This window comes from Callithrix jacchus, chromosome 17, assembly GCF_049354715.1.
Source record: "Callithrix jacchus isolate 240 chromosome 17, calJac240_pri, whole genome shotgun sequence".
Lineage (NCBI taxonomy): Eukaryota > Metazoa > Chordata > Mammalia > Primates > Cebidae > Callithrix > Callithrix jacchus.
Window position 1 is genome coordinate 5181564 of NC_133518.1, and position 11506 is coordinate 5193069.

The window sequence follows — 11506 nt, forward strand, 5'->3', positions numbered from 1 at the left end:
TTAGCCACCAGGGTACTGACTGTTACTCTGTCTCCCTCCAGTTCCTCCTGAGGATTGCAGGAGCATCACTACTGAGGATGATGGCGAGGTAAGAACCCCTTTTTCTGTCCTCTAAAGAATGCCCTGTCAGGTGGGGATTGGGGAGAGAGAGCATTAGGATAAATAGCTAATGGATGCGGGGCTTAAACCTAGGTGATGGGTTGATAGATGCAGCAAAGCACCATAGCACATGTTTACCTGTGTAATAAACCTGCACAGTCCTGCACATGCATCCTGGAACCTAAACTTCAGAAGAAAACGAAATAAAAAAAGAATTGTTTCTTTTATGATTTCTTTCCTTCTGTTAATTGTGATAATCTGAGAAGGCACATTATGTCTGACATGTCCAACTCTCTTTTTGGGGTTGGAATTCAATGGGAGTGTCTTCCCATCAGATATGTGATATCTTAGAATGTTTTTAGATGACAGCATTCATTATCAACTGTAACGCAGAGGAATTTTCCTCAACACCAGTTTTCCTCTTTGGTTTAGGCATTGTGTATTTGCCAATGTAAATCGACTTCTAGATAAATTGTGGGAAAGGTCTTGTCTTTTCCACAGGTGTCCTCTATTCTAGCATGTTTGATTCTTGACCTTTGACTCAACCATTGTCTTACAACTAGTTTCCTGAAGTCATCAAAAGACTGACAGATCTGTGGGAGTGGGGGCGGGGGTGCAGGAGAATTCATCTGATCCTCATAGCATGTTGTTTTGTCTAATTGCAGGGTTCATCACTCGCTGTTTACGGTATGTACCCTCAAGTAGCTCACTTGCTGTGGAACAAACTTGCTGTTTTTCATATATAGAAACCTGATTCTGGGTTCTGGTTAAAGAATATTGGGGGTCTAGTGAGAGCAAATAATTTTGCAAGTGTATAACTATGATCAGAGGGACTGTATGAATGCATGTGAACCCAGAGGACCAGCCAGGGGATGTTATGTGAGCCGATGTGGCTTCACCTGGAGTAGAAGTGAGTGTACCTCTCTCTGACTTACTCTGCTGTTGGTGGTTCTAAAGAGTGGATTCTGGAAAATCTCAACAGTGAAGAAGACACCTTTCCAGGTAGGCAACAAGATTACAGGTGGAATCTAATAAAGCAGGTTCCCAGGAGCCTTCAGCTTCTGCCTGCTGCTTGGGAGGCTGAGCGAGCCTGTAGAAAGAGAAGAAAAAGAAAACGTGGCTGAAGTTTGTTCTTGTCAGAGTTTAATGTCATAGTGGTGAGAAGTGTGAGTACCCTGTCTGTGATCACCTCTTCTTTTTTTTTCTTCTTTTTTGTGTGTCCCCTGTTCTTGCTTTATTATTTAAAGATGGACTTTCTAAGGATACCTCTTTTCTGCCTCTGCCACTGCAAAATGTTAAAGCCTTTGGTTTGGGACACAGTTCTGTCATGGCAGTTACTTAATCCTGAAGACAACAAGTCTTCCACAGTGTGCCCAGATGCTTGGGACGAACTGATGCTCACCTTCTGGCAGCACATTCATTTGTCTGTCCTTGCTATTTACTCCTGCTATCAAGGGCTCAGTCTGGGCATGGGGGACAGGATGAAGATTTGCTCTGGGGTCACTGCAAAGCTCTGGTGTCTTATAAATGGAGGAAGAAGCACACCCTTGAGCACACTGCTCAATTTCATTATTTAAATGAGAATATGGATTTTACCATTATTTGTTAAAGAGACCTTCTTTTCCCATTGTGCATTCTCGGCACCTTTGTTGAAGATCAGTTGGCTGTGTATGCATGCGTTGAATTTTGGGATCTGTATTCCATATTTCCAATACTTAATGGGTGCCCCCGTGCTGGGACCCTGCTGTCTGAATTTTTGTATCTTTTCCTCTCAGATTTCAATCTCATGAATGCGTATCTTCCAACGTTATTCTTTTTCAACATTATTATGATTGTTTGAGACATATAAGAATTCAAAAAAAATGTTGGGTTATCTTTTCTATTTCTGCACAGATGGTTGTTACCAGTTTGTTAGTAGTTGTTGTGCATCTTTGGATCATTTTGTAGTATTGTGTATTAGTCAGATTTGCCTTCCTGTCTGTGAATATGGGACACCTTTTCATTTATTTGTACCTTCTCTCCTTCCTTTCAGTCACATTCTGTTCTTACCAGGTTATGAGTATTTCATCTCATTGGTTAGATCCTAAGTATCTAATGATTTCAGAGGTTATTATCCATGGAATTACATTTGTAATCTTGCTATTGGATCGTTGATATTGAGCGCATATTAACACAACTGCCATTTGAGTGTTAACCTTGTACTCTGCAATTTTGATGAATTTATTAGCATGAATAGCATCCTTGTAGACTATCTCCGATTTTCCATATGCAGAATGTGAAAGAAGTTCTCAGCTTCATACCTCTCCTCAGGCATATTGTGACTGTGAAAGTCTATTCATATTCACCTACTGAATGGTATCCTTCCAATTGGTGCAGTAAGGTCGTTCAGGAAATACTTTGCCTACTTATTCCATCATTTATAGTTTTAATTCTTTGTTCATGCTATTGTATGTTTATTATTTTTCCATAGAGTAAAATGCAGTATTTCTGATTAGATTATGCATACCTGACTTCCCTCTTCTTGTTGACTGAAAGCATATAGGGACGTCTCTTGTGCTTCTTTCTTTCCACCATCAGTTTTCTTTTAAACTCTAGACTTCAGAATCTGAAGTGAATCTGGAATGTGGAAATGTGAGGGAAAACGCACAAGAAGAAAACCTAATATTGCTATTCCCATGGCTTCCCTCCTTTCATCAGCCTAAATGTATATATAGTTCACAGTATTTGAGAGCATGTTACTTCTACTCATATCACAAGTTTTCCCAAATACATACTGATAATATCTGTGTCTAGGCCAGTTTACCTATGAAAACATAGTTTTAAACTTACTTTTGTGGATTATTCAAAATTCCCTATGTACAGAGATATGAATAATATGCTTTCACCCACCCTGTTACCCTCCTCAGAAGGAAGGAAGGCACAAATCAGGTCCCTTGTGACACTATCCCGAGCACTTTGCCAAGGCTAAGCCACGGTCATCTCCATAACTTGTGGCCTCAGTTTGAGCCACTTTTCATTTAAGAGAAAGAAATCATACAGAATATGATGTCACATGCCTGGAACCTTCCAATATGGTAGATAATTCTCCTCCCCAAGTAAACTGGTGTTCATTCCATTTGACGAGGTCTCTGTGGATTTTTCATCAGGTCACTGACTCATTTTGTAGACGGCATGCACTTACATTTTCTTTTTTTCAGAAGTAGCTACTGTGTGGAATTGGGATGTCACCAAAAGCATTTTTGATACTCATATCTCATGCTCTTGTCCCAAGGTTAGAGTTAAGTTGAAATGACTATTTTTTGGACAGAGCAGTTGTGCATTATGGCATCACCCCTGACTTGGGAGCTCATCTCTTGGGTATGCGTGCAGGCCTGGAATGTGTTAAGCTTTGAGATATCAACAAGTCAGTTCTTTTTTAATTTACCATTCTGAAGATCTACAATACACAGTTTATTTTAATAAACCCATTCAATCCTCGCTACAGAGCTCACCTAAACAGTGATTGTTTACTATCCACACACCCCTTGGATGGAGAAACCGAAGGGCTAATGAATGTGCCCATGCTTTTAAGCCCCTAAAGGAAGGAGGCAAGATATGAACCTAGGGTTATAGCTCTAAAGCTGAATTGATAATGAATTGTTGAACTGCAGTCATTACCCTGAGGAGGATGGCTCTCAACCCTACCATCGTGGGTAGCTGTAAGTTGGTTCCCTCACACATGAGTCTACAGAGATCCCAAACACTGCCTATGATTCCAAGATGGCTTCAGCAGTCACGTGGCTTAGGGCAGACAACAGTGAATGTAACTTCAGGATATGGCATGGCCATTGGTGTGAATACTACAGAGCTGCCTTAGATACCCCTGACAACAGGGTCAAGTGCAAGTTCTGAATATTAGGAAGCGGTACTTGGAAATATTGATAAACTCCCTTCAGTGCTGGGGACATTCCTCAGCAGTTGGCCCCAAACAAATAAGATGAATGGGATATTTTTGAGATAGCTGAAAACTCTTATGACCACAAGACCTAGAAATGATCAACTTCTGCAAACTACATTCATTAGACACAATGACAAGGCAGAAAACGAGCATAGGTATCCTCCATATGCAATTACTGTACCTGCATGACAATGGAAAGGTGGAACTACTCGTGTGATGAACACCGGTTGTTTTATAGAATATAATTTCAATGTTTCCAATTCTTCCATCATTGGCTATAACAAAAGTTCAGTACATAACTAAAATAGACTGTTTTGCCTAGAACTGAATCCGTCTGTCTGATCAACTTAGCTTTTATTCAAGGATTGAAGATTCTAAAAAACAGAACTGCAGTGACAGCCATTTATGTGACAGCCATTTCCCTTCATGTGAATCCATAAATGGAAAAATGTTCCTGGGACATAAATCACATAAACATATATTGTTATTTCTGTTTGACATAATAAATCCCTAGTGTCCTCTTCAAAAAAATAAACCTCACTGTGATTACACATTGCAAACCAAAAGGTTATCTAAAACCAGTCTCAATTTAGAAGTTTAATTTGCCAAGGTTAAAAACATGCTAGCAACACAGCCCCAGGAGGTCCTGAGTACATATATCCAAGATGATCAGGCTACAGTTTGGTTTTTACATGTTTTAGGGAGACATAAGACATCAGTTAATACATTCGAGATGTCAATTTCTTCCATTGACAAAGATGGGACAACAGAAAGTGGGAGAAGGTCGGGGCTCCAGGTCATAAGGAAGATTTCAAGATTTTTTGATCGTCAATTGGTTGAGTTTAAAAACCTGGAATCAATAGAAGAAAGTGGGTTTAGATAAGGGGCTGGGTAGACCCAGGTTTTTATTATGCATCTTTAAAACTGATGCTAAATGTAGCACCAGCACGATTGGGTCCTAGAGTACTGATGTAGTCTTGAATGTGCTGTTTTTTTTTTTTTTTTTTTTAAAGAGCTTCAAAACGTGTGAGAGGTAGGAAGGCACTCTTCCGTTGAACCTTAGTGTGCATTTGAGATTCCCTTTTCGGTTGACTCTTCTGTGTTGCTGCATGATGCCTCTAGTATGAGGCGGAGACCTCCATGTCTCATCTCTTTCCCGCTGCCCTCCCTTGCCAGCCCTCTTCCACCCAGGGGGACAGCCCATCAGCAACTCAGTCCATGCCTGATCATCACCCACCTCAATATCCCAGCCACCAGCCACCAGGGTACTGAGCTTTTTTCTGTGTACTTCCAGTGTCGTCAAGTGACCTGGCGAGCACGGTTGGACTCATATCCTGGACAGAGGAAGAAGATCTGGAGGAGGAAAACCTCTACGTAAGACTCCTTTGTCTTCTAAAGAAATTTTGCTTTTGTGATTTCTTCTCAATTAATCTGGATATGAAAATCTGAAAATGTACATTATGTACAGTGTATGCAATTCTCTTTGTGGGGGTGAAATTCAGTGGGAATGTCTTCCCAACTAACACGCAATACACTGGGAGGTTTTCAAATGATAGCATCCATTATCGGCTGTAATGCAGAGGCACTTTCCTCAACACATTTTCCTTCTTGGATTAAGCATTGTGTGGTTGCCCATTAAATCGACTTTAAAGGTGAATTCTGTGAATAAAGAGCTTGTTTTTCCATAAGCATCCTCATGGTTTTGGGGATGTTGACCTATGGGTCAGCCGCTGTGCCACTTCTTGTTCTCTACCCTTGCCAAGGGAATAACAGATCTATGTGAGGCATACCACAGAGTCTCAGCCTCATAATGTTTTCTTTTATGTAATTGCAGGGAATATCCCAGAAAAGGGTGAAAAGTAAGTACCATGAAGTAACTCACATCATGAGGGACCAACTGGCCGCTTGAGCGTATAGAAACCTGATTCTGGGATCCCGCTGGGAAGGAGGATTGGGGGTCTCCTGAGGGAAAGTGATTTGGCCAATGTAGAACTCCAGCCAGAGAGGCTGTAGGAAGGTTTATCGACTCAGAACAAAGACCAGGGAATGATGTGCGAGGCCACATGGCTTTAGCTTCTGGGAGAGTAGTGGGTGAGTCTCTCTTTTTAATGACTTGTCCTGATGTTTTTGTTTTTAAAGGCTGGCTTGGGAGCATCTTCAAAGCAAAGGAAGACGACCCCCAAGGTAGGGAATTACTTTCCAGGTAGGACCTAATGGGAAAGGGTTCCTAAGAGTCTTCACCTTCAGGTTATCCCCGCTGCTTGAGGGGCTGAAGCAGGGGGTATGAAATCAGAAAGAAAATGAAAATGTGTGCGAGGTTTGGTTTGCTCTTTTCAAAGTTTGTTGTCATAAAGGTAGGAACTGTGTCTCTGGGCTGTGAGGGTGCTGTGTTCATTAGAGTTGATCTCTGCAGTACGCCTGCTCTTTTCTGCCCAGTGAAACATCCAAACCTTTGGTTTGGATTAATCAGCACTCCTTGGGAATATGCACAAGGGATGTAGGGCTGGGCATTGAGTGTCATCTGTAAGGAAAGGAAGGAATCTGTGGGAGCATCTTTCTCACAGGCATTTACTTGAACTTAGAGAAAAAACTCTGCTGTGTGCTAAGGGGAAATTGATAATCACCCTGTGAACTTTTAAGACTTGTTATAGCACGTTTATGTTTCTGTCCTCTCTGTGGGTTTAAAGGGATCTCCCAGGGGTGGATGGCAGAGTGAATGTTCACTCTGGGCTCGCTGGTAGGTCTCCAGTCTCCTGGGAAGGCAGAGAAGGAGTCTGACCTTGAGCACATTTGTAGCCTCCACTTCCCACCCCTACCGCAGATTCTGAGATGAGGCTTCTTTCTCTCCAGTTCTCTAATTTTGGGGGAAACCAAGAGTTCCTTCCCACAGAAGATGGCATTACACTATTTATTTCCTGTCTTCAAAAATTAGGCTTCCATTGTTCTCTAAGTTGATATTAAAAGTTAAGTTCTGGACCTTTTATTCACAGATTGCTAAAAGGTGTGCAGGAAACTCCATAGGATAAAATGTGCTGATAGCATATAATTCTGTCCATGCTGTGCTATGGATGACATTTTTATCTCTGGAGGATCCTCATTTTACATAATAAGATGCAAAACTAAGTGCACACCCTCGATTCAGTCTGGGGCACTTCATTAAAGAACTGAGTTTGCTGCTGTCTGTCATTTGCTTTTCTTCATGAGACCTTTGAACCACCTAAATATTGCCAGCACCCTCTTTTGGGACCCTGACATCTGAGAGGGTGAGATGGCACAAGTGCAGACATCCCTGGTTCCTCCCTGAAATTTCCCTCCTCCTTTATTCATCTTCTTCCTTAAGGGACCTGCTCTGACTGCTAATGACTTGTTTAGACCTCTCCAGGTTTGGACTGTCATACATAGAATAAGTCAATATGTGATTCTCGGTGTCTGGCTTTTTCGCTCACATTATGATTTGAAATTCATTCACGTTCGTAAGTGTAACCGGCTTTGGAATAATACTGGCACTCATTTCTGTGAAGTAGATTGTTAGAAGGGAACATATCTTTTATTGCCATGAATAGTGCCAAATATTTTTCAAAATGGTGTCACTAATTCATGCTCCTGTGGCAGCATATGTGAGGAGACATTTCTCCAAATCCTTGTGCACTTTTAGTTTTATCTCTCCCTGAAACTTCTATCACTGTGGTTAGTCTTTCAATTGTATAGCATCTTACTTAAAATTTTTAACAAAAAATTTTCTTTTAATCTAATGATGCAGGCCAGTAGGTTTGTGTACGCCCATCTGACCCCAGCCATGTAAGTAATCATTGATTAAAATGTCACTATGCCACATGACTGTACTTGATAACAGCTGCTTAAGTTATTAAAATGTAAAGGATAAGTGATACACATTTGAGTCTTGGATACTATGTGGTCACTTTTCTATGTTGCCTCTTTGAAGCATCACAATAACTTTGAGGCATAGTTTGGTTCTATTCATTACACAGATGAGGAATGTGAATCTCAGTTAAGTAAATTATTCATGGGACACACCCACAGCTGGACCTCTCTAACACCAAAGGCTAATCTATAAACTAACATGCTGCACTGCCTGTAGTGGCAAAGTAGACTTGCCATAAAGTGAAGTTTGCTTCCACAGCTGGGCGTGTGAGCTTAGCGGGGTTGCTGTGACCCATGCTTTATGGGTTTGAGATTGGTGTTGCAGAAACCCAGATGGAGAAGCTCTTGGCTGAGGGAGTGAAAAATTACTGAAAGGATAGATGAGTGCGTTTGAAGGATCATGCTTCCATAGAGCATGTTGTTGAGCCTCTTGGAATAAAAACAGATACAATCAAACAGAATCACCCAGTCCTCAGTTGTACCATTCAGTAAGCATCAGCACGCCATGAAGTGTGCTCACTGCTGTGTTGTGGGGACATAAAATCTATCCCAGGCTTCTGTGGCCTCCCATTCTGTCCCGTCCAATGAACCTCTTTTCTGTTCCATTGGTCTACATCTCTGTTTCGGTACCAGTACGGTGCTGTTTTGATTACTGTAGCAGCTGACTAAGTTTGTGATCAGGTTTTCAGTATTCATTGAGAGAAACAGAACCTTTTGCAAACAATCCACATCACGACGTGCCCCTCATAAAACTTTGTTTCTGTGTTGCAGGTAGTGCCGGTGTTTTATCTGAAGTGTGACTGGTAAGTATTCTGGAATTATTGTCAAGAAAAAAGCTGGTTTCAATGTGCAGTGCCACGCTGATTCTGGGATTGTGATAGGAATAAGCATAGTGAAAGTGTTTTTTAGAAACCTGAGTTCCCCGGGGAAAAATCATGGCCAAATTTTGAGGCAGCATCTGTGCTCCCTTTTGGCTGGTACTGAGTTGGGTGCTCTAGGATTGGTGGTGTCTTGTGTGAGGCTGCATCATGTAATGTCAACGTGGGTGCTTCTGTGCAGGTGAGGCTGTGTGTTTTCTCAGGAGAGATTTCCCATTTACACAGCCCGTTCTCCAGTGTCTACTTTTAAAGAATAAAATCCAGCCCCACTCTACTCTGTCTGTACAGTGACTCCTCCACCCTCACCAGAGCCATCCCTGGGTCTGGTTTATTATCCTCACAGCTCAGGTGGAGAACCTGAAGGGCCAGGGGTTGGCCCCAGCTCCTGAGTTCCTGAATGAAAAGTGAAAACACAAACCCAGGAGTCTAGGCCAGTGCTGACACTGGCAACTACTGGCATGCTCTCAGTCATGGGGTGTTTGCCACCATGCAGGGAGTCCAGCATTCGTGTTTAAGCCCTAAGGAATTCCCAGACACTGCCCATCATTATAAAGTGGCCTCCATGGTCACACAACCCAGGGAAGTTACAGGTACATCTCCCCACAGACCGGCGTAGTCATCAGTGTGAAAAGCACAAAGATGTTTGTTTGGGTCGACTCACAGGTTCTTTTTTGTTTAATTTTTAAGTTCAGGGGAACCTGTGCGGGATGAGCAGGTTTGGTACATGCGTAAACGTGCGTCAAGAAGCGTTTGTTGTGCAGGTGATTTCATCATCCACGTATTCAGCCTAATATAAGTTATTTTCCTGATCTTCCCCCTCCTCCCACCGTCCACCCTCCAGCAGGCCCCAAGCTCACAAGTTCTAAGAGGAGTGGGGGACCGCACAGGCCAGTGCGGCCCACTTCAGGTGTGAAGTTAATTTGCTCAGCAGCTGGCCAAAGCACATAAGGATCCGTGATGATTTTTAGTAGATGTAGTAATATCTTCCCAAGCCCTAAAATGCTCAAACCCGGCCAGCTGAAAATGGTGAGGAGAGGGACAGGTAGGAACTCTGTGCAGCACTTGGTTTGTAGCCTGGTTTCCATCCCCTCATGGCAACTCTCTTGTGCATTCAGGTTAAAGGCCCTCAGCCTCAACCCAAGCCTCCTCCATGAGGAGACTCCCACTATTGGCTGGCTAATGCAACATATGGACACCAGCCAAAGTGAAACAAAACGTTGCTTTAAAACAAGTTATGTATTCATAATGTCCACTCATTGTTTTGTAATCTCTGCTCTCTCTGTGGTTATGTCTTCCTCTTAATTTCTGATATTAATTTTGTGATTTCCCCTTTTCCTTGATAAATATCACTAATGACTTGTGTACTAGACTTTTCTTGAAAACAACTGTTAGCTTTCATCCATGGCTGGGGCATCATCCACAGCTGAATCATCATCCACGGCTGAGACATCAGGGACATTCACAGATGGGCATCATCCACTGCTGGGGCATCATCCAATGCTGGGACATCATCCACACCTGGGGAATCATCCACGCCTGGGGCATCATCCACTGCTGTGACATCATCCACGCCTGGGGCATCATCCACACCTGGGGCATCATCAACTGCTGGGACATCATCCACTGCTGTGGCATCATCCATGCCTGGGGCATCATCCACTGCTAGAACATCATCCACTGCTGGGACATCATCCACTGCTGGGACATCATCCACTACTGTGGCATCATCCACGCCTGGGACATCATTCACACCTTGGGCATCATCCACGCCTGGGGCATCATCCACTGCTGGGACATCACACCTGGGACATCATCCACACTGGGGGCATCATCCACACCTGGGGCATTATCCACTGCTGGGACATCATCCACGCCTGGGACATCATCCACTACTGGGACATCCACGCCTGTGGCATCATCCACACCTGGAGCATCATCCACTGCTGGGGAATCATCGACACCTGGGACATCATCCACTGCTGGTGCATCATCCACTGCTGGGACATCATCCACGCCTAGGGCGTCATCCACTGCTGTGGCATCATCCATGCCTGGAACATCATCCACACCTGAGGCATCATCCACAGGTGGGCATCATTTACACCTGGGGCATTATCCATGCCTGGGGCATCATCCACTGCTGCGGCTTTATGCATGCCTCTGGTACCTCTGCAGGAAGGTTGCCCACTTCACCATTGCTTTCTCCAGGTTCCAGAGGCTTCCATTTAAAGGAGCGACTCTCCCCACTCTACTGGAATCTAATGGAAACTTTTAAATAAAGCCATCCTTATTTAGCACTAGAATATTAAGCCATTCATGTTTTTAACAGAACTTTGAGATATTATTCAAATGTTTTTATATGAACATATATGTGTGTATGTGTATATATACAACTATATACATATGTGTGAATGTATATACATGCACAGTTATATATACATGCACATACACATGTATGCAGTTAAGTATATTGTTTGTGTGTGTGTGTATATATATATATATATATACACATATGCATATATGTATAGTTTTAGGACACAAAAACACTGATCTTGAGAAGAAACCTTGGTCTACATAAATATTGAAACTATCTGGCATAGCAAAAGTCCCCTTTAATAATATGACTTACAAAGCGCAGAGTGACAGAAAATGCTCACAGCGTGTACATGTGAAGAATGTGTCGTGTTGGCCCCAGCTGTCAACGTTGCCA

At 42.8% G+C, this 11506-nt stretch overlaps 1 long non-coding RNA gene across 2 annotated transcripts; it reads left to right on the forward strand.

The window, feature by feature from the left end:
- Positions 1 to 762: 762 nt before the first annotated feature.
- Positions 763 to 11099, forward strand: LOC144579862 (uncharacterized). Of its 2 annotated transcripts, XR_013528323.1 has the most exons (6): positions 763 to 786; positions 5331 to 5410; positions 5871 to 5895; positions 6176 to 6220; positions 7797 to 7834; positions 8690 to 11099. It is a non-coding gene; the product is annotated as an uncharacterized LOC144579862 (long non-coding RNA). The 2 variants fall into 2 exon arrangements; XR_013528322.1 differs by lacking the exon at positions 763 to 786 and having other exon boundaries at positions 4042 to 5410.
- Positions 11100 to 11506: the final 407 nt, after the last annotated feature.